At 36.6% G+C, this 25,019-nt stretch overlaps 1 protein-coding gene and 1 pseudogene across 24 annotated transcripts in view; one reads left to right on the top strand and one right to left on the bottom strand.

Moving 5' to 3' along the window:
- HMCN1 (hemicentin 1) overlaps nt 1–25,019 on the bottom strand; it is a 703,321-nt gene that overhangs the window by 402,837 nt on the left and 275,465 nt on the right. The window lies entirely within an intron of this gene.
- On the top strand, nt 4,644–4,798 carry LOC113604002 (uncharacterized; annotated as a pseudogene).

Below are 25,019 nucleotides of genomic sequence, written 5' to 3'. Positions count from 1 at the left end.
CCACAAAAAATAATTTTGTGGGAAGCACCACAACCCATTCAAAACTTTAATAAGTTTCCATAACACAAGTAATAACAAAAACAGAAATAAACTGTCAGTTTTTAAGTGATCTTTCAATTAATTATTTTTATAATTATTTGGAAATTTCAAAACAGAACTGTCTCTAAACATCCAAAAATTGGATCAGAAAGCTCCATGCCTTAAATGTTTTAAAGCAGAATATTTGTCACTTGAACATTTGAGCATACTAATGTTTCCAAGATATTTTAGAAAACTAGTAAAGTTATACCACTGAATTCGTTATCTCTTATCTTTCAGATTCCAAGGGGAAAAAAAGTCTTGTTATAAAATAATTTTTGAAGAAAGGATCCAAAGTAAGGATATAAAATTCATAAACATGAAGGAAGTGATACTAAAGACAGGAATGCAAAGTTCATTCTCACAAATTATAAATAATGTTGGAAGGCTTATTTAAAGGAGATTTTGAATCCTAACACCAAAATAAAGTCACCCAAGAGTAGCCTTTTGGCTAAAACTTGTCTTACTCTCAAATATGCGTGTGTAAAAGCATGTGTGCATATGGGTGTACGTATCTGTGTGCACATGTGTATATTTGGTTTTGACTGTGTATGTATATGAGCAAGGGTAAACATAAACAGTGTGTACACACATGTATTTGTAGGTTAGTGTGTGAGTGTGCATGAGTACTTGTGTGAATCTGTGTATATGTATGTAAGTGTACATGGACACGCATGTGTATGATGTGCTTGTGCGTGTGTACATGTGGGTACACATGTGAGTGTGCTAGTTCACTTTCCTCAGTTAGATTTATTCTTCATGTTCTGAGAAGCAATCTTATTTGTGAACTATGTAGAATATGTAACAGCTAAATAGAGTTAAAGTATTACATGCAACCATTGGGTTGAGGAGCAGCAGGATGATAAAGTCTGAATATTCACTCTTTGGTACCAAAATATAATCCTTTATTTTACAAGGACGATTTAATCTGCAACAGGAAACAGTCAAACTGAAGTCACACGGAAAAATTTCCATATCATTCAAGGTTTTTCAATGTTTCTAAGTCATTTAGATAAAGACTTTCTTCTAACAGAAAACCTGTTTTAGCTTCTCTTACAATCTTCAACATCCAAGTAGCTCAAACCTTACACATGCCTCTTTTTACGAATTACTATTGTAATCAAGTGCATGATTTTAAGTATTTTCAACCAGTGAGGAAAAAACCCAATTGTTTCACAGACGAAATGTTAAGGAAAAAAATTGTAACACAGGAAATGAGAATGGGAAGCCTTTCCTAACAAGGCTAATAAGTCAACCCTCTCAATATATTGCCTGCATCAAGCCACATCAAATAAAGTACACATAACCAAAACACAGTGGACATTTTACTTATGTCCTCACAATATTACGGCAATACAAATCTTCAGAATGGGTTACATTTAATTTTCAAACTCTGAAACATAAAAAGACCCTTTCTAAGAAGACAATTTGCAGAAGAGAAATGAAGCAAGAAACAATGACAATGTATGTGAGAGATGCTTGGTAAATACTGCTGAATGAAACTTCTCCTGTTGGACCTGCTATATAACGTAAATCTGAGAAAAGCACTCCCCAGACAGCAGAAGCAGAAAGCTTACTGGCTAAGAATGTGGGCTCTAGAGTTAGACCACATTCAAATCCTCTTTATCTCTCTGTCCAAGCATCTAACCTCGTACTGCCAGTTTCCTCACCTACAAAATAATAGAACCACACTGTAGAGTTATTGTGCATTTAAATGAGTTAAAACAGTGATAAATGGTATGTAATAAGCTCTCAGTAAAAGATGATGATGATGATGATGATGTCAAGTTTGTTGTGCTTGGATTCACTCCACAGTCAGCTCTTACTTCCTTCAGCTAGAATGACTTTTCTACAATGGGGAATTTTTTCCCAAGAATAAAAACGACAGGATTCTTTTTTGTTAGCCCATTTTGTTAATAGAAAATGAGCCATGCCGCAATCATGAATATGGCACTAAATAGTAATGGTTAAGGTACATATTTTGCCTGCACCAGCATCAACTCAACTATTGGCTCTACCAACACATGAGCATTTCAGGGAGAACACACACCTGACATGCTGTACTACCCAAACAATCTTCAGGAATGCCTTTTGTACTTCTAACAATGGGTCAGACTTAGACATAGGGGGTAAAAGACAGAGACAAAGATTGAGATGGAGAGAGAAATAACGTGTATGCTACAGCAAAATCCTGTTTTCCCAGAATAAATTCTCAAAAAGATCAAATGGCTAAATTTTTTTCACAAAAATTGGATATTTCCCTAAGGATTTTTTTGAAGGAGATAAAATACACGTTCCTTTTTTGTTCTTTATTAATAATGAGGTATGACAAAAATCAACAATGCATCCCATAAAGTTTGGAAGTGTCCACCAAATTTTATCTGATAAGCAGTTACTTTCAGTTCACACATAAAAAAATTGACAGTTCTACCTAAACGTTATTAGGTAACAATGACATTTTTACTATTTCCTAAGGTAAAATATTTGACCTTCAACCTCTCCACTTGATAATTGTGGAATGGGGAGTGCAAAACTGTCAGCTGTTCACTTCATAAGTATATTTGGGGGATTGGATTACTAATTAAAAAATACTTTGAAAATATGATCCAAAATATTATAAATTCTACTATAATTGTAACTGTGAAAAGCATTTTAATGCCTTTAGAATAAGAAAGATGTAATTATATCTCGCATACTTTTCTCATACCCTAATCTAAAGCTAGGTAAGGGAAACTCAACAGTCTACCATAAATTTAAGGAACATCTACCACCATAATAATTTTTCCCCACTGAAAATCTAATTGAAATGATTCAGGGTACAGTTTCCAATAGAATCTATCAGATGTACTATTCCTTCCAGATGCTAGGCTCATGCATTTCTAACCAATCATAACAAGTCAATAGGGAAATAGTATAGTTGAAAAAAACAAAATAAAACAAAACACTAGGTCAATAGACATTACTTCAATACGATGCACATTCTTTCCAAAGGCAGGAATCTGTAGACTCACCATAACACTCTAAGACCCCTCTGAAGTTTAGAGAGCCGGGACTTAGGAAGACTATTAAAAAAAAAAAAAAAAAAAAAAAAAAAAGAACTGCTACAGTCAGGACAGGAAACAATTAAGGCATAAATAAGAATTTTGGCAGAATCAGGTCAAAGTTAGGACACATTTAAGAAATGCCCTAAAGGTGAGACTAACAGATGAATAATGAAGTAATGGGTGAAAATGAGAGTAGGAGATGTATTTGATGCTAAAATAACCCATTTTCAAGCACATGAAAGCTTTGAGTTGAAAGTCATAAAAGTGTTTTTAAACATTTACAACAAAATTTCCTAAGGATTTGGGTTGTGGGGTTCCATGGCCACTCCTGAAATCTTCCAGGAGGTGAAGATGCACTATGAATGTGAGATCAATCAGCCTTTCTTTTTCTTTAGTCAGTGAAGCACTCTTGTGATATTCACAAGAAAAAGATCTAGATATTTTAGTTTAGGTAATAAGCATTCTGGAAGACTGTCAAACAGACAACTCAGTAAACATCAGAATCACGGTGACTTCACTTATAATGTGAAAAGCAGTCAAAGTTTCAGTAAGCAGATATTAGACCATGTGTTAGCATGATTTTTGTGATACTCAATGGCTAATTATTAGTGTTACTCACTTTTGGAATTATATAATGTACAATATCATACTTTCATTACTAAAAATTTACTTTGAAAGCATAGAGTATATGGTGTGCATTCTTTAGCAATCTCAATTTTCAAATGAACGTAAAAAATACATTGACTTTGGGGCACCTGGGTGGCTCAGTTGGTTGAACATCCCACTTGGGCTCAGGTCATAATCTCACTGTTCCTGAGTTCAAGCCCTGCATCTGGCTCTCTGCTGTCAGCACAGAGCCCACTACAGATCCTCCCTCTCCCTCTCTCTCTGCCCCTCCCTGCACTCTCTCTCCCTCTCCCAAAAATAAGTAAGTATTAAAAAAAAACACACTGACTTGCAAACTCTTGTGACCCACCTGGTTCAGGAAGTGTGGGAAGAGATAAATAAAAATTATGTCTTTTTTCTGTATCCATTCATGTATCTGGGGCTCCAACAGAGATATTTCAAAAATAAAGAGAAAGAATTTACTTCTGTTGACAGATAACTTAAGAATCCAAGAAGACTTATTCTGAGGACAACTACTAAGTGATAGCCAAGAAGCAATGACTAAAGTTTGCTGAATCCCAGAACCTTGGATCAGAAGGAAACTTGGATGTCATCTCTTCCATCTCTGTTTTATAGATGACAAAGCTGAAGGGTGGATTTACCCAACTTTTCACAACTAGTGGGCATCACAGGAGAGGGTCAGAATGCTTTAACATAAATGAAAAAGATGGGCATAAAAAGCAGTGTCTGTAGTATAAGAAAATTTTAAAACAACTGGAATTCTACTTAATTCTACTTTCCTCTCTCTAAGTAGGTATGGATGGACTATTCAAAAGTACCTTTTCTGCCTCATCCTTTCTCCACCTCATTCTTTTTATTTATATATTTTAATTTATTTTTAAATGTTTTTATTTGAGCTTTACACAGTGGCAGTATCGTAGCCACCGAGGTTTATCCGAGGTGCGATTATTGCTAGCTGAAAATTTTCCCAATGTTTTTGAGTAGAGTTGACATACAACGTTATATTGGTTTCAGGTGTAAACATAGTGATTCGACACCTCGGTACGTTTTGCTGTGTTCACAAGTGTAGCTACCACGTGCCGCCATACAACGCTATTACAGTACCGTCGACTATATTCCCTGTGCCGTATGTCTATCTCATTCTTTAAATGTTGGAAGAACATTGCTGCTAGAAATCTGTATTTCAACTCCTTTTCTTTTTCCCACCCCAAATTCTTTTGGAAGGTAAAACTGACTGGAAAAAAATGTTATCAAAAACAAAAATAATGGATCTTTCAGTTTAAATGACCAGATGTTGCCTCCATTCCACAGATAAAATATTCATCTTTGTTTCTATAGACTTGAGTTACAAGAATAAGTGTTTATAATGAAATTCCTTTATAGTTATAAAAATGTCTGCCTTTCTATCTATCTATCTACACACACACACACACACACACACACACACACACACACACACACACTTGAAGAGGATTATGAAAGTTAAAGTATGTGTACAGGAATTTAGCTTTCTTTTTATTTCTTATCTCATCATTTTTACTCTCCTAAATCATTTCCTCCTCATTTCCTTGGTTCTGCTAATTTTAGTGAAGGCACTTAATAAAAAGGGCATTTCTTTTGTGTAAAGGTCACTTTGGGGGTGCTAAGAAGTTCACAGAAAATTCTGACATTCCTCTTCCTAAAGGTTGGTGCAAATAAGCAATCAAATTCTAGGAACCAAAAAGAAAAAATGAATTCCAAACATGCAGTAGGAGCCCTATTTTCTGGATTATTCACTCTCTCTACTATATATATTTAAGATTGATCTCCTCTCTCTTTCCCATTGGATTTTTTTTCCTGCCGCTTTTTTTAAAAAAATTGAGGTATAATTGACATGCAACATTATATTAGTTTCAGGGATACAACATAGTGATTCAATATTAGTATACATTGTGAAATGATCACCACAATAAGTCTAGTTAAGAGCCATCCCCATACATAGCTACAGACTTTTTTTCTTGTGATGAGAACTTGTAAGATCTACTCTCCTAGCAACTTTCAAACATGTAATACAGTATTATTAACCAAAGTGGCCATTTAGCTCTTAAATCTTTCAAATTTCTCAAATTTAAACAAATAGAAAAACCACCTCCCTGTGCCCCTTATTCTCCTTCACCACCTATTTTCTCTTCTCCTCTATACACAAACTTGTCAAAATATTTGTCTATGCTCACCATACCCTCATCTCCCCTTGAAGCCTCAAATTTTAGCCAAATTTGGCTTCTTCCTCCCAACACTTCACCAAAAGAGCTCTGGGTCAAGTCCAGTGACTTTCATCACACACTCAATCAAATAAGCGCTTTTCAGTCCACATCTTGAAAGATCTCTCAACAGCATTTGGCATGACTCCCTCTATCTCGAAGCACTCTCTCTGTCCCTAGTGACCTTGACAAAATATTGTCCTGATTTTTTCCCTCCTCCTTTATCATTGTTTCTGGGTGTCTCCATTACATGTTCATTCTTCCTTACTTGGCCAGTAAAGATTCTGCGGTTCTTAAAGACTCATCTCTAGGCCACCTTATTTACAGTTTCCCTAGCTGATCTCATCCATGCCAATGAGTTCAGTTCAAACATATGCAATGGTGACCCAGAAATGTACATCTCTAGTCTACACATTTACTAAAATGTCTCTATGTTACACACAGTTCAATATGTAAAAGAAATATTTATGATTTACCTTGTCCCTCAATCTAGTTCTCTTCCACTGTCCCTCATCTCATAAAGTACCTACATTCATCCAGCTGTACAATACAAAAATTTAGGAGTTATTTTTTAGCCCCTCCAGCCTCATTCCTCCATCACCTAAACCATCGCCAAACCCTATCCATTTTGCCCACGAAACAACTCTTGAATCTTTCCACTTTTCCTTATCTCATCAACCACCTTAGTCCTAGCAGCTACCTCTACCATCTTTTACGTCTTAGAGGACCTAGACTATGGCAACAGTTCCTAACAGTTCTTCCATCAATTACTATGAGCTCTTCTCAACTACACTCCCCCCCCAGGGAGCCAAGGCTATTTTTCTAAAACATAAATCTGATTACATCATCTACCAATTAAACCTTCTAGCAATTTCCTACTGTTTTTAGGATAAAGTTGAAGCTCTTAAAGCACTGACTAAATACAATGTCCCTGCATGATCCGGCTTCTACCTACTCCTCCAGCAATTCCTAATTATTTCCGTATCTTTCAGCTTCTCTTACACACCTTTATTCAATAGGACCTTTCCTTTGTGTCCTTACTCTAGAGGGTTCTCCCTTCTACTCTCTTTTCTGGTTAAGTCCTACTCCTCCTTGGCATTGAATTCTGCCTTCACTACCTTGAGAAAGTCTTGCCTGAATGCCTCAACTATATCATACTCTCTAAGTTACATTATACATTTTCAACTGTTTGACTATTTAATCAATTTTGGTCACTCCACAAGACTGTTAGCCAAAGGGAGAGGGACTTCATCTGTTTTTGTTTTTCAACCATCCCCATGCCAAGTGAGGGCCTAGCACGTTATGGAAGCAATATTTGTTGAATAAAAGAGTAAATGACCAAACTAGAAACTCAGAGCACTGAACTATCAGAACAACCTGGAGTTTCTGGAAAATTCAAGAAAAAAAAAAATGGGAAGAAAAGTGTATCCAGTCATTTGGCTGTTATTTTTCCAGAACATTTCTTTTTTCTTAGCACGCAAGTGATAATATCTTAGCCAACTGGCTTTTTCTATTTCGGCGCTCATCACTAACACGAATCATTCTGAATTACTGACCAAACTCTAAACAGGCAAGCCTTTCATAGTAGCAGTACATGATTTCCATTCAGTAAGGAGTTGTCCTACTCAATTCAACTGAAAACAAATATCGTCTCCTGTCTCCCAAGTATTCACCAGGTGCTATGCCTCTGTGCCTATTTTTTTGTTGCAGTGATTGTTTTGTTTTATTTTTAAATGTTTCCAAACCAGTTCATCTTTTGCTTTGTGCAATGTAGTTTATCCTCCTAGCAGCCATACAAATCTGCTGTATTTTCCACAAAAATAAAATAGAAAGAGAGGTTATCAAATATTCATGTCTCATTCATGGCCTAACGTATTTTCAGTAGGTGACACTTACTTTCTCTTTAACATAAACCATTCATAAAGAGTAGAACATTTCATAAAATTGGATACGGTTAATTCAAATACTTTGACACATGGAAATTGTTACTACAAGATCTAATTCATTTGCAAAACAACAGAAACATGAAATAACTAAAGTTGTCATTATTCCATTTATAATTATTCATAAGATTTTCAACAATTTAACAAGTACCTACTATGTAATAGGTGCTTATCACTAATCTTTAAAACAACTAATATTATAACAAATATAATATAAATTAGTCATACTTACAGAAGAAAAAATCAAAGCTTAGAACTGTTAAAGTCTATACAGATGAGGATGATTTCTAACACATAGTTAAAAATAAGGCACCATAACTATGGCAGGCATCACTAACATTATTATTATTCATTTAGTCAGTCAACAAATATTTAGTGAACGTTTATTATATGCTAGACCTTGGGATACAATAGGGAACAAAACAGACACAGTCTTTCACCTTCATTGAAGTTACTTAATGTATCTTTTTTTTATTATATGTTTTTAAATTTACATCCAAATTAGCATATAGTGCAACAATGATTTCAGGAGTGGATTCCTTAATGCTCCTTACCCATTTAGCCCATCCCCCCTCCCACAACCCCTCCAGTAATGTATCTTTTAAAACCTGTAAGAGGAAGAAATCAGTGTTGCAATTTAAAAGGGAACCCCACCCCCAGGGCACCTGGGTGGCTCAGTCTTTTGACTCTCGATTTCAGCTCAGGTCCTGATCTGAAGGTCCTGAGATCTCCTGAGTTAGGCTCCACTCTGGGTGTGGAGCCCACTTGAGATTCTCCCTCTCCTCTCTCCCTCTTCCTCTGCCCCTCCTCTGCTCACACTCTCACTCTCTCTCCCCCACCAAAAAATAAATAAAATAAATAAAATAGGAGGGAAACCCCAAAACCTCAGTTCTTTAAGTAGTTCTTAGTTCTTTTTCTAGGATTGAAGAGGTGAGAAAATTCTTATTTTTCATATGCTGGACATGTTCCTCTTTATGACCTATCAATATAAACAGAGATCACATCTTTTTCTGAGAACTTTAGGCAATGAGGAGAGATCCCCACACTCAAGACATTCCTATGAGGAACTGTAAAGTAGAATTTGGCACCCAAATGCTCATCATGACTTCTTGAGTTGCGTCCTTGGCATGAGGGCACCAAATGCAGTATGTTACTACAAGGTCATTTCAACAGTCAGAAATTAATGATTTGTAATACAACCAACTCAACGTGCAGCTCCTTGGGGGAAAAAAAGGTTTCTCTTGGGAAAAGATTCTAAAATGATTCTTTAATTTATTTTTTTAGGATTCTGTGATTATATGAAGTAACAAGATAAAAATGCACATTTCTTGGACAGCCAGGAAACTGAAATATTTGGATTGGCAACAGAAAGTTATAAGTAAGTCAAAGGCACTATAGCTTCTGTCAGATAGTGGCCAATTACTATGGGAAAGAAACTTCACAATCTCAATTATGACCACTCCTACCTTTCAAAGTCTATTTATTTGACATTCAGTCGTGGGACCATTTTGTATAAAGTTCAGTATGGAGCACGTTTATTAAGGTATGCTTACTTCTTTCTAATGCAACGTACACACACATTATTCCTTCAACAGAAAGCCAAGATTTCTAGCTGCTCCCCAGAAATAGAGAGTGGATTCTAATGGGAAATGGAAACAATTTCAGACCAATATAAATCTTCCAAAAGTTAAGGTTCTAATCTAAAAATTCCTGCTAAGGTTCTAATCTAAGAATTCTAAATATAGTGGTATTGCTTTCATTTTCCTTACAAAAGTCATATTTTGGCCATGTTATTACAACACTTTTTTTTTAATCAGTGTCCTGCATACATTCAATAAGGCATGACTAAATACATCATCTGGGTCTGGGAATATGGCTGCATTACAAACTTGTTAGAGTGTCCATGCTACAGCACCCTCCTTTTAGAGGGAGAAAACAAAAATGACAAGAATATGTATCAAATAAAGACAAAACACTGGATCATTGAAGCAAATAGTAACACTTCCCAGAGCTGCTGAATTATAAAGAAGTCTCATAGATATCAAGAAATGGCATTGGGAGGGGGGGTAAATTAATGCCATTAGTGTCAGAAATTATTAGCCTTTGGAATGCATAGGTTTTACTTTTCTAATTAAACACAGTTAATGGCTCAACTTTTTTTTTTTTTTTTTGTGGCTCAACCTTTTGATAGTTCTCAACAAAAACTTAACGTACTGGTTCTGAACCAACTTTTAGGTCTGCACATAGACCATCTGCACGAGACACTCCAATCAGTAAATATCTCACATTACATGCAGTGATTCTCAAATGATGGAGAGAAAGAAAATGTAATGCTTAACCCTCAGGTGGAGTGCACCAGAATCTTCCTGGACGTACATATTATTTGAAAAATGTCCCTCTAAAACCTGGATGATTTTTTAAATGCTTTCCTTTCCCCTGTTTATTTTTTTTAAGTTTATTTATTCATTTTTTGAGAGAGAGAGAGAGAGAGAGTGTGTGGAGGGTGGGGGGCAAAGAGAGAGGGAGAGAGAGAGAATCCTAAGCAGGCTCCACACTGTCAGTGCAGAGCCCAATGCAGGACTCAAACTCACAAAATGTGAGATCATGACCTGAGCTGAAACCACGAGTCAGACACTTAACTGACTGAGCCACCCAGGTGCCCCACCCTTTCCCCTGTTTAAAAAATTACTAATTTCAATATTTGCTATCACTATTCTTTTGACATCAATCAGCACTTAAAATGTTAGTTTAAGCAATTCTTAAAGATTTAGACTATACGGTCCATGCAAGCACAAATAATTGCTCATTATTAGCATGGTGATGGCCCTTAACCAAGAGAGCCAACCAATGTTATCACTATCTTCTGAACTGTCCTTCTAAAATAACTTCTAGGGGTCCCTGAATGGCTGAGCCGGTTGAGCTTGAGTATCTGACTTCAGCTCAGGACATGATCTCAGAGTTCAAGAGTTTGAGCCCCGCATAGGGCTCTCTGCTATCAGTGTGGAGCCCACTTTGGATCTTCTGTCTCCCTCTCTCTCCTCCCCTTCCCTCACAACCTCTCAAAAATAAATAAACATTAAAAAATAAAATAACTTCTATCGTGTATGTTTTGAATTGTTGTTACTGCTATTTTTTCATATCTATTTACTCATTTTTATACCTTCACTGCCTGGAACACACATTCCATTTTATACAATGCATTTTATAAATGTTTATTCAATTAGTCAATCCATCTACCCATCAGCACTCTTCACTCTCATCTGGGCTTATCCTTGGGTGAAGCATATCCCAGAGCAAAAGAGACTAAATCACCTATTCCAAGCTCAGGATTTACATGGGTTTGCTTGAACTATTTAGGATTGTCTCTATATTTATGATGTATTAAAAATTACAACATTCAATCTGAATATATGAACCAATCACGGCTAATTTAGTCCTTCTGAGTACTCCAGTTTTGTTGTTTTTTCTTATACAAAGACATAAATATACTCAGGAAGCTAATGGCTCAAAAATTACTGAATAAAATCAGCAAAAAAAGTATTTGGAAAAAAAGTGAATTCATCTGGTTTTAAGCATTAATTAAATTTTTGTTTCCAAACAAGAGGTATAACAACAGTTAACTGTAATGTCCTAAGTCTCTTTTCTAGCTTTCTTGACTACAGCGTAAGAAAACTGCAAAGACCCTTGGCCAATGATTTGGTTTAGTAGCTACAGAACACAGTTTGTACTGACAAAATTGGAACATTAGTAGGAAAGCAAACTGGTATCCTGTCTTTTGAACCACATAAAAGCTTACACAGCATTATGAAAGGAAAAGATAAGATAAAATAGAGAGGGAAAGGATAGGACCTGAGGTCCCCAGGTGGGGAAAAACACATATAAAACAAGGATCCTTGACTATAGTCCATGGGCATTCACTTTCCAATGTCCCCTTCTCTGCAAAGAGAGCTTTCATACTTCTCTGATCTTACACTCTAATAAACTTTTGCCTGCTGCTCATTCTGTGTTCACCTCTTCATTCTTTGAAGCAGCAAGACAACAAATACGGGTATTGAGGTAAAAAATCCTGCAACAGCATCAATAAAGTTAAGATTTAAGGCCAGATGTGTTTGTGTCCACTGAGTAGCACTTAATATCTATCTATGGGCTAAAGGGAAAAAGGCTTCTATGCAAACCAGCTGTGCCAACTAATAATAGCTACAAAAAGTAAATGGACAGAGAATTGAAGACATGCTCATAAGAGAATATAGAATAATTTTGGGAATGTAATCTGGAACCAGAAAAGGCTGAATTTTAAAATAAGGGTTTATTTTTAAAATATCTTCAATGATAAAGATAAGGAGTTCAGAGATTATGAAAAATGAAATTCTCAAAATCCATTTAAATCTCTGCGTTAAAGACATACAGCACACTGTTTTTTTTTTTTAATTTACTTTTGTTACAAGAAATCTTAACTCTGCCTCCTTCCCCAAGCCTGATCTTTGCAAATCTTTCTAAATAATCACAATCCCCCATGTTTCTGATTTCAACTTTACATTTTCTTCAATCCTGCTCTGGGGTTTTTGAAAATTACTTCCATAAAAAGTTAAGTTTACCACAAAGACATCCCTTCTAAGTGTAAATGGAAGCATGTGCTACTTCATCGCCCATTTTTTCCTTGTTGGCTCTGTCCAGATAACAGAGCAGTGAAACCTCTCTCTACACTTGAACTTCTTAACACAATGTACATCACCCCAATGTGTGTGGCCAGTTAACATGAGCTCTTTCCACTTCTTTTCTACCTAAACATTTTTCTGATTCTTACCATACTTTCCTTCCTTTTTGTTGTATTCACATAATAGCAAATATTTACTGAAGGCCTACCATGCGCCAAACACTACAACAGGCATGAACAAGATGGAGTCTCTGTCCTGCAGCGTGCCGAGAGAGACAGATATGAAAAGCAGCTGTGGATTCCACTATGATAAATGCTCTGCAGGTGGTAAAGGAGCTCACAGGAGCAGCTCCTATATCTGGGGGTCAAGGCATTTAGGTCTAAGTGAAATCCAAAATATGAGCAAATATGAGCAGGTACTTCTCAAGCATGACATTACCACATCCATAAAGATAGATACTTGGAACTGGAAAAGTATGTTTGGAAAAGTCTGAATAGGATAATATGGGAGGTGCACATTTTATGATACAGGTAGTAGAAATAAATGATGCTGGACCTTACACACCACCCTAGCCTCTCAAAAGAAGTAAGTGAGAAACGGCTTCTATGTGATGCCAAGGACTTTCAGAGGAAAAAAGTTAACCATGACTTCGCCTCACCCAGCAGAGTATCACCTCAGCAGAGGGCATTTGGGAATGTGTGGGGCATTTTTTGGTTACACAGTGGGGAGTGCAACCAGCAATTAGTGCCTGAAGGTCAGGAATACCAAATATCCTGCAATGCCTGGAAGAGTCCTTCGCTAGGAAAAATTGTCCAACCCTAAATGCTGATGGGGCCCCATTGAAAAAGCACTCCTCTAGGCCTTCATCAAGCCATCAAACAGCCCTTCCTCTCTTCTCTTCTATGCCTCCGGATATGGAGGCCTACCAGTTAAATAAGGTGCCCATATGCAGTTATTAAGAATCACACTGAGAGTCTGAGATTCCCACCAAATTTGTCTTATCACAAAGCTCCACAAGAAGGATAAAGCAGTGGTATGAAAATCAAGCATAAAGACAGTGTTCTGGAAAGAGTCAGTAGCATCACAGTCTACAAAAAAGGGAAGGAGAATGAGACTGACCAAATCACTGTTTGCTTTGGCAACAAGTATGTTGTTGGCGACCACTGGAGAATAGTAGCTTTATTACAAAGAATACAGGAAGGAGTGATTAGGAAGTGGAAATTTCGAGTAGGTTTAAAATGTGCTTTCAATAAATTTGACAATGAAGGAATGCATGATATTAAAGTAGCAGTTTGAAAGAGTTGTTAGGTTGGAACAGCAAGTTTTTGTTCTTACTGTTTTTGTTTTGATCAGGAGAATTTTTAGGGTGTGGGTGTGTGTGTATTTCATGAATGATAGGAGGAACTGTTTGCAGGGACCAATCAAAAAGGACTGAAGAGTGTCTCAGAGGAATGGAACCAGAACAGATATTTTTGAAGAAGGAAGGATCTGACAAATACTCAAGTACCAAAGGTCTTCAAAACAGAAAGACTATTTAATGTTGCAGATCCCATAGTTCTTAGCAGGTAAAGCCCAGAGAAAGAAAAAAGAAGGAAAAAGAAAAAAGAAGAAAGAAAGAAAGAAAGAAAGAAAGAAAGAAAGAAAGAAAGAAAGAAAGAAAGAAAGAAAGAGAGGGAGGGAGGAAGGAAGAAGGAAGGAAGGAAGGAAGGAAGGAAGGAAGGAAGGAAGGAAGGAAGGAAGGAAGGAAGGAAGAAAGAAAGAAAGAAAGAAAGAAAAGCATAGAGTTAATGACTACACTGGTAAGAAGTAAATTCAGAGATTGTCTCTAACTCTGGACCAGAGGTGTCTTGCCTGAGCCCACAGGAGCTAAGAGGTACCATATAAAATTGCCTCTGCCAACAACCAGGGCAGAGTCACTGAAATTATTAAAAGGTCATCACAAGGTACCTCTAGTGTAATCACAGGGCCACAGTCACAGAAATAACCACTTAGAAACGTGGTAGAGAAAATATCTACGTCATATGTCATCCAATTGCTACAACTGGTGGCATAACTCAGTTAAATGCTATGACGATATTCCTATTGTCTAAGAATTACAATATTATTTTACAACATCACAAAGTAATCAATGTGTATGACATGCTTTATAATTAGTGTAATCAATCATTCTTTATTATATCATAGTGAGATTATGATGATTTCAAAATGTTACTTAAGCATACTGAGGTCCGAATACCATGTCATGCTAAACCTCCCTGGAGTTTTTGCCAGTGTCTCTGTGATTACTAGCTTGTGTGATTACAAAAACTACCAAATTACTAGGACCCCAACAGCTCACTGTGTTATCACACACCCTTGTTCCTTCCTCCCATTCACCCAGCTGCCAAACCTAGAACATAAAATATGTCTGTCAAGTTACATTAATAAGGTGCCCTGCTCTTTACTGCTTTTTATTGCTTTATAGATATCAGTGGTGGAAAAGTCGTAACAAATACTATAGGTGAATTTTAATTTTATAAAAATAATTTAGAATTCTTTGAATTTCTAATGAAAACAAGTGTTAAATGTTTTTATTTCTCTGTCTCAAAATGTCTAAGAAGCTTTATTTCATAATTTTTCAGAAAATCTTGGGTTAACCAAATATTTTGAATTTGTTGCCTATTACATAGGTATTAAAAGGCAAATAAAAATAATAAAATCCCCATGATTTCTTCAAGCTAAGTATGAAACATTTTTAGTGAATTACTTGAACGATTTTTTTTCTAAAAAATATTTTTTTAAATCTCCATTAAAAAGAAAAATTGCATTTGGGGGCAAGATCATTTCCTCACAAAACAAAACAAAAGCTCTGTTCTTCTAAGAGCAGACTTGGGCATACCAATCTACAGCCCAAGCAAGCTCAGGAAATGTTTTAATGATATTCCACTATCCCTTGAGACATTTAACTTCAGCTCATGAAAATACCAGTGTCTAAGGGATGAAAATTACAATGGCTCCCTACAAAAGCCCACTCTAAACTATGGGGCTAATTTAAACAATATGGCAAAACTCCAACCAAACCTCTAATATAGATTAAAGCATCTATTACTTAAAAGCTGGTCTGTGTGTTTATCTGTCAATAGTAAATTCTATTTCAGGTTCCACATGTTTTACATATTCCACAAAAATAAAAGAAAGCCATCATGTATTCTAATGTAATATTAATTTTCACTACCTCTCTCTCTCTCTCTCTCTCTCTCTCTCTGGGGGGGGGGGGGTTGAGAAGTGAGGAGGAGGGAAGGCTGGGCACAATGTCTCACATATGTGTGTACAGATATGCTGAATTGAGTATTTTATAATGTCACTCAAATAAATGCATAGATGAAACTATGTCCTCTTTAGGTCCGCTGTGTTGGCATTAGAGAAATGTCAAAACTTTGCAATAATCCTTGAACTCTTTTAAAAACAAAAATCAAAATAGAAGGCAATATCATATATTTCAAACTCATGAAACCAATAGGCTAAAATCAATTAAATTTAATTCACTGAGTAATGGCTTACAGAAGAGAACAAGCTAAGGTGATTTTTAATATAGACAGACTTCTACTCTGGATATCAGTATTTGAGGGTGAGTGGGAGAGAAAGGTTTAGTATATACTAATCCAAACATATACTCTAAATCCAAACGCTTGGGCCAGAACTCCAGCTTCCACTTTGCTGCTATTTGGCCTTCAGTAAGTTACTAGACCTCTCAGAGCTTAACCTTATTATCTGTAATATGATATATGGTATAAACAAACAAAGACTACCTCACAGGATTAAAAGAGAAAATGCAGGTAAGCACAATGAAGGTTGGTTTCCCTCCTTCTCTCTTTCCCAACATTTGATCCTTCTACCCCAAGAAACACAGGTAAAATATATTCTAGCATTTTGCTAATGGAGGATTTTGGTCAAAGAGAGAATAAGGACTTGCCAAGGAGAACTGAAAAATGACAACGGCCATGCTGAGGATTCTTATGATTTTCTGTACTCTTTGTTCCCACAATGGTGACTCTCTCCCCAACATACTTCCCTGTGAGCTCTCAAAATCACGGCAGTTGATTTTGCAATGTTAGCATACCATGTGCTTTGGTCAAGTGGGCAACCCTGGGCGCTGGGTGAGCTCCTGCCAATCTCTCCGGACTCTAAGTCAGTGTGGCACGCACCTACCGATCCCCAGTCTCCCAGCCCACAGTAAGAGACCGAGCCAAGCTACAGTTTAAAGCAACTTCTCAGAAGGGCATTCTGTACTACCATCCAAGCCCAATCTTAACCTAATTCTTCTCATATGGGATAAAGGGAGTATCCCAGAAGGTACATCTTTTCCATCTGTCTTTTAGGCCAATTTTTTCATCAATAAAACTTACATTTAACATGGTGCTCCATGACCTTTTCTCTCTCCTACTCTACCACACACATGCACACATATACCTCATAGGTTCAAATTTAAAGGGACATATTTTAGCTGGTGACATTATACTGAAACTGAGGAAGAGAAAAACAAAACATTGAAAAACAAAAAGTCATCTCATGTTGCCAGAGGCAAGTCAAAAAAGCACGTCCCTTCATTCCATTTAACTTTTAACAAGCCTGAAGGGGGAAAGGTTCCATATGCAATGCTGGCAAATGTAGCATTAGGGTGACACATGGTATACGATATGATGATGCTAACCACAAATGGGTAATTAGGCCATCCCTATGGCCCAAACCTAGATGTTGGGAAAAATTCAATAGTATTAATTTGGTTCTGCCATATTTGATTTATGTAAAAGCCTCATGCTGGCTTGGTATCTGGAAATGTGTCCTTCTTCAAATAGTTTTAACATTAATAATTTGCAGATTGAAATCTGTGGTTAAATACATTTTTAAGAGGGTATTTGCAGCTAGCAAAGGTTTGCACAATGATACATTGCAACTGCTGGAACCAGACTGAGCCATAGAACAGATTTCCAAGGAAGTCAAAGAAAGCCAAGATGCAAGAGAACCCCAGATGAGGCAAAGAGAGCCAAGACGCCATTTTTAATACAAAGCCCAGCCTCCCTTTGCCCATGTGCGTTTCATACTGAAACAAAATTTAAGATTGTTTCTTACTGGCCAAACAGCCCTCTACAAAGAAATAAGTGACAAGAGAAAGGAGTAATTGTTAACGGGGGAAAAAATAAGGCTAAATACAAAATAACGGGCGTGAAGAGAAAACATAGAAGAATATGCATAAACACAAGTTCCAAATACTATTTTCTGCATGTCCATGGAAAACCTCATGTTAGGGAAAATGATTTCTGGGCCTTCAATTTGGAAACTAAAAGAGGCCTCTTTGGAGCCAGATAAATAACAACATCATCATGATGTTATAAAATCACAATGCATTCTTTTTCTAAAATACCTCAAAATGTCTTCCAGACATCTTTGTGTTAATCTACATGGGCTTCCCTGACGTGCACATGCAGCATTTTACTGATTGAGGATTTCAATTACAGAAAAAGTAATGACTTGCCAACAATAGCTGATAAGCGAAGACAGGATTAGGCACCAGGTCACCCAATTTATATAACAGATTTCTATCCAGTAGGCAATGCTGTTTTGTTTTATTTTATTTTATTTTACTTTATTTTATTTATCTCTATACCCCACATGACACTTAAACTCACAATCCTGAATTAAGAGTCCCATGCTCTACCCACTGAGCCAGCCAGGTGCCCCAGTCAATGCTGTTTTAAAGTCAAGTATATTCACAGTAGAATTAGTTAAAATACCATAAGTGAGGAGAATATATGTGTTTTTAAAACATCCCACTAAAGAAGATGAATCTTTTTCAGAACTCTCCTAGGATTTGTTCATGTTAATGAAGTATTTGATTTTTAAGGATAGGGAGTCTCCTATTAGCCACAGACATGATGGCATTTGTCATGCTGCAGAAAAATTCTCCATATTTGGCTTTCAAAACAGAACTATTGGACTTCTGGGGCAAGATGGCAGAATAAAGCCAAATTTGGTTTTAAAACATTTATCTGCTTTGAGAAATATATATATATATATATATATATATATATATATTTAAATATATATATATTTAAAAATATAAAAAATGAGAAATATATATACATACATATTTACAAATATATACATACATATATATATACATACAAATACATATATATACATACAAATACATATATATATATATATATATATAAAACACGAAAGGGAGAAAGACTCTGAATTAGTTGAGTAATTTTCAGTATTTTCTCTACTATAAATTGGCTTTAAAGGAAAATTAGTAATTTAAAGCCAGGTCCCAGAATCTTCCTTCCTAAAAACCTAACAAATGAAGAAAAAAAAGAAAAGAATTCATTAAAACTAACCAAGAAATATATCAAATGAAGTAGGAGGCACAATCTTAATGCCACTTTCTTTTCAAGAAACGCGGCCAGAGGGGAGAGAAAGTGAAGATTCTAGAAAGTGGCTCAGTCATCCCAAAACACATCCTGTGTACACCAGAACAGTGAGGAAGAGAGGTGAGTAGACAACATTCCCAAGTTTTCCACTAATATTTCCAATTATGTTTTAAAGAAGCAGCCTGTGCAATATATATTGATTCTATGACCAAGCAATTCCAGATATTTATTCAAAAGAAATGAAAATATGCGTCCACAAAAGGACTTGCATAAGAATATTCAGGAACTCCTGGGTGGCTCAGTCAGTTAAGCATCCGACTCTTGGTTTGAGCTCAGGTCATGAACTCATGGTTTCATGAGTTCAAGCCCCACATCTGGCTCTGTACTGACAACACAGAGCCTGCTTAGGATTCTCTCTCTCCCTCTCTCTCTACCCCTCCTCCAACTGTGCTGTCTCTGTCTCTCTCAAAATAAATAAATAAACTTAAAAAAATTTTTAAATATTTAGAATACCCAAAAACAATAAGCAATTCAAATGTCCATCAACAGAATAATGGATAAGCAAACTGTGGTATAAGAGTAAGTCTAAAGAGTAAGACATGATGCATGACTGCATTCTTACATGGATTTTTAATTGGCTATGAGCAAACATACTTTCAAAGGCAATGCAGACCCTATTTTTAACAATAAACAATAATACAAAAAAGTGGAGTTCACCAAGTAAAAGCAGCAATTATTGAAAGAAAATCTGTATTCTTATAAAAAGTGAGTATTCTGCCAGGAAGGAGATAAAAGAAAAACAAGCATCCTAAACAGGCAACCAGAATATGTGCCATTTATATTATGCAATTTTTATGTACTCACGCTATGTTATTCTACAATAAGTAAAGCATCTGTTGATGCTAAAAGCTTATATATATTTTTCCACTCTCATAATGACCCTATTTATTTTACCAAGCTTCCAAAACAATTTACCTCTAGCAGAGCTCTAATGCATCAAGCTGCATTGTTACGGAGATTTTTTTTTTTAATTACAGAAAAAGGAAGACACAAGAATGTAATTGCTAAAAAAAAAAAAAAAAAAAAAGAGAGAGAGAGAGAGAGAGAGAATGAGAGAGAGATGTTTATTTCTTGTATTTACTCCACATTATAGTCTGGCTATTTTTACTGAGTGAAGACTAAAAAAAAAAAAAAAAAAAAAAACTATACAATTATAGATACTGAAAGTTAATCCCCACCTGAAGGGCATGTTCATCACTTGCCCATGTGCAGGAAAATTCAATGACAGCAATTGACATTCCTCCCTGAGTGAAGAAAGCAAATGGCTCCTGAAAACAATCTAATTAGAATGCAGAAAGACAGCTCTGCTCTCCAACTATCAAATACACAAGAGACAATTTAAAGGTTCATAAACAACTCTAAGAAGAAAACTAGAGTGAGCTTACAAAGAATTTAAATATGAAAACAATAAACTAGACCTACTAATAAATACAAACAGGAAATACCAACGGCTTATCACCTAGTAAACCATATGCTTTGAGCCATGATTTGGGTCAAATAGAAAAACAAACACAGACTTAAAAGCATTACATTTCAACATATAGAAGAGTCAATAAACCCGAAGGGAAAAACAACTTCTCTATACAGCCCACTGCTATTAGCACTGTCAATTACTACAGTATACAGCAGCAGTTGAGTAACACAGCTGACCTCTTTCAACAATGTTAAAGCTTTCACCAACCCGCCTAATAAACACATGTTCCCAATAACTCCCCCAATGAATAAGCCCCTTTCAAAAGAGAAACAGGACTCATGAACACTAACCTCTTGATTAGAAAGCACATACTTAGCCAGTGGACTGTGAAGGTCCCCCCCACCCAATTCGCACGCTTCAGGCCACATTCACAATCAATTAGTTACATCAAATCCCCTTTTGTTTCCCTCCAGTGACTTTTTGCCACCCTGTTATTTGACTCCTAAACAAATGCCTCACCTGGCTTTCATCCAGATTCCCTGCCAAGCATGCCCCTCCCAGCCCATATAGAGCCAGCCCATACAGATGTGACTAGCCTACTGGAGCTAGAGTTTCTACATCATATGGTAGATATAAAATAATGTTTTTAAAATAATTCCCCAGGGAAAATGAGGACTCTGTAATATTTAATTGAAGAAAGCTCAATTGTTCCCTTTCTTGTATTTTTCATGAAGTCGTGCCGTGTCTCTTTCTTTCATATACTCCAGAGCTGCTCCAGGAAGAAGAGCGCATTGGGCTGAGAAGAGGTATCCAGGTTATAATCTCAGTTAAGTCATTAACAGCTACCTTGCCTTGGGTATCAGCCCTTGGCACCTCTGAGGCTTTGATTCTTCACCTACAAACTGAGTGAATTTTGAAATGGAATAATGTTTCAAAACGTTGTTAATTTGTGAAACAGAGGACGTCCAAGAGGCGATCTGTTCACTTTCAATTACGCTTCATCCCACGCTTACTTAAAAGTGTTCAAGCCCCAACACCGCCCCATAATCCTCATCCCTGAAAGACTGATGGTTAATGATCCATTCTAACCATTCATAATTCCTAATGTTTTCCTCAATACCCTAACTTTCAGAATTTATCTGACAATGTGATGCTCAATAATTTCAGCAGCATTTCTTCCAGCATTTTCAATTATTCCTTTGTCAGTTTACTTTTTATTCCATTCCTCTTTCCAATCCCCAAGCTTGGATTAGCGTAACTATTTTTTCTCAAAAGTCATTGAGCATTGCCTGGGGAATCACATAAATATGCTAATGGATCCATCACAAATTTACGAGATTCAACCCCAGCTGCTCAGCAATCCATTAATTCATTTCTCCTCTGTTCCCCTTTTCATTGCCCAAAAGTAGTTATTCGAAACCTTTATCACTCACATCAAGCACTATACTCCCTGCTTCTTCCTCATTCTCAGCAGACAGTTGTCAGAAAAAAATAGAAGAATCTAGCCAAGAACTCCTTCAACTGCCCTCCTCTTCATTTGTATTATTTCCATTTGCCCTACTGTAGCAGACAAACTATGAGTGTTGCTTCTTTTCCAAACTGATGCCATCCTTCCGTGAATTCAAATGCAGCTCTCCACATAGCTTCTAAAACCATCTATCAATCACACCTTCCTTTTATCAATGTTTCTCTTCCACTCCAGAGCCTTTTTTTCCCCTTCTGCTAGCAATCTGTGCTCAAAACTCATCCAAAGTTCAAATAACAAATTCTCTTCCATTAGACTTCTTTAATTTAGAGGAGGTCTGGGAAATAAATGTAGTTTCTAGTTGAGCATCTGCATCCCAGTGATGATTCCACAGCATAGAACAAAAAGCACAACTTTTCAGTAGACAGCATGTCGTCTCTATCACACATCATTTCTCACTAGGTTCAGCACTTAGCTTTTCGGACTCCTTTCAGCAAGACTTACTAAATCTTCCTCTTCTCAGACTCACAACTGAAGAGCTGTGTTCTAAGATTCTACTTTAATTGCCTTTCTTCTTGCTCTCTAAGCCCTACTTGGTTTAGATCATCAGTTCCACAACAGGCCCTCTCCCTCTATATGAACTCTCCGACAGCTCTAACTACAGACCTAACCTTTTTGCAAAGCTCCAGTATCACATTTTCAACACTTTACTTAACACTACCATTTGGAATCATTCATAAGCAATTCAACATGGCCATATCACAACGTTTTTCATTGCAAGTAATGGGAAACTTCTACTTATCCTATCTGAAATCATAAGTAAATTCACAGCCCCATGTAACGAGAGACAGCAGGCTACAGACAACTGTTAGATGTGCATCAAGACTCTGGATCTTCTTTTCTGCATTTTTCTTGGCTCTGCCCTCTTCTGCGTACGGGCTTCATCCTTATTCAAACATAAGATCATCCGTAAAAAGAAATGTTTCACTTCCTTAAGAGGAAAATTTTATTTAGAAGTCCCACTGAATGAGGTCCATGCTTATTCCTAAACCAAACACTAGCAAATGGAATGAGATTACCATATTTAACTTAACAAGGTTTTCTAAGCCTTGGAACTATTCAGATTCAGGGTCAGATAATTCTGTATAGTAAGGGCTGCTCTATGCACTACAAAAAGTTTAGCAGTATTCTTGGCCTCCACCTACTACATGTCAGCAGCATTCCCCACTTGTGACAACCAAAAATGTCTCCAGACATTGCCAAATGTCCCCCGTTGGGGGCAAAATCGCCCCTGTTTGAGAACTGCTGAGTTAGACAAACCATGATATATCCTTAAAACACAAATAAGGGCCATCTTCTCTTAAGAAAGAAGGTAGGAAATAAATGTTGACTAGGCAATCAGTAGTAACCAAAACAATGTCCGAAACAAAACTTGTTTTCTACTCTCTACCTCCAAAATATATTTCCTCTCTTAAATTCCCATTATTGATTAACATATCATGGTCTAGGTACTCAGTGGCCCCAACCAAGAATCTTGGAGTCATGTTGATACCACCCTTATTGTCGATGCCCAATCGACAGTTCCTATCGATATTGATAATGAAGTATCTTGTGGCTCTGTTCTCTTCTCTCATTTCCACCATGACCTAAATATCTCAGTGGTCACCTCCTCACTCTGTGTCCTGCCTCATTGGCTTTCCTACAATTGGAGAGTTATCTTTTAAAGAACAAATCTGATCAATTCGATTTCCAGCTTAATACCTCATCACCCACACAACTCAATTGAAAAGCTTCAACCTATCATACAAGGTCCTTAGTGATGTATCCCTTGCACACTGCTGCAATCTCATTCCAGCCACTTCACTTATCTTATTATTTAGCTACTCCACAGAGTATTTACTATTCCTCACACCAGATATACACCAGTCACTTTTAGTCCTTCCACTTCTCAGGTATTATTTCTTTCTTAGTGACTTCTATTCTCCTCATGAGAAAATCAATTACTCTAACAACTGAATCTCTATGGGAATACACAGCATAAGAGGGGGAAAAAAAGCACTAAGAAAAAGAAATGTAATTCTCACTGAGGCCCTTAATGCATCATATTACAGCTTTATTCAGTCTGCCAGCTAGATCATGGGCTAATACCAAGATGAGGTATTATCTCTATCTTTATCAGCAGTTTCCAGCACATTTCTTAGAATGTAACAGGACAGCTCTAAATGAAGGGCTGTTAAAATGAAGGAGTTGAATTGAACTGATTTGAATGTACGTACCCCAAATTATAATAAGTCTCAGGGACTAATTCTAACCAGTCAGTTAAAAGTATTGTTAAAAAAAATAAAATCACGGGCTCAAAATGGTGTCCTTCAGAATGAGTTCCTAAGCTGGGGCTTAATACCCAATCTAATTGCAGTTTCAACCTCGCCCAGAAATTTGGCCTTAACCAGTTAATCAGGATTTTTTTTTTTCCATCAGCATCAATGAATCCATTACCTGGCTTTTCTCCATTCCCCCTCTGTATGATAAAGACAGTTGCTTTTTCCTCTAGCAAACAGCCTTGTCTGGAACAATCTTTTTGTTTTGCTAGTAACTTTCTTGCCCCCTTCCTCCATCTACAAAAACTTTCCATTCCATAGAACTCCTCGGTGGCTCGTGTGTCTCTCTACTGGCTAGATGGGATGTTTCCTTATTCACAAACCCTTTAATAAAGCAATTAGATCTTCAAATTTAGTTGGCTAAATTTTGTTATTTAATACTACTTATCTTTAATAATGGTAAATTATCTGAAAAATTTATATACCATATGAAATGTTAATAAATGTTTGCTTAATAGTCAAATAAGTAAAAAAAAAAAGTGAAAATCAGCGTGACAAATAAAAATGCAACATCACCTATAAAATCATTACAATGTTAAGAGGGATAGTAGTTTCCAAGTCTCTGAGTGATTCAGAGAGGCCATTACACATGTGCATTCCTGGAGACCATCCAAACCCCTCCTCAACCTCACACCCAATGATGATGAACAGAATATGGATGGGGTCTCTGAGAAAAGGGGCTAGGGTGGGGTATCCTTAGAT

The sequence above is a fragment of the Acinonyx jubatus genome, chromosome E4, assembly GCF_027475565.1.
Source record: "Acinonyx jubatus isolate Ajub_Pintada_27869175 chromosome E4, VMU_Ajub_asm_v1.0, whole genome shotgun sequence".
In the NCBI taxonomy this organism is placed as follows: domain Eukaryota; kingdom Metazoa; phylum Chordata; class Mammalia; order Carnivora; family Felidae; genus Acinonyx; species Acinonyx jubatus.
The sequence above is the reverse complement of the archived record's forward strand: the minus strand, read 5'-3'. Positions and strand labels throughout refer to the sequence as shown.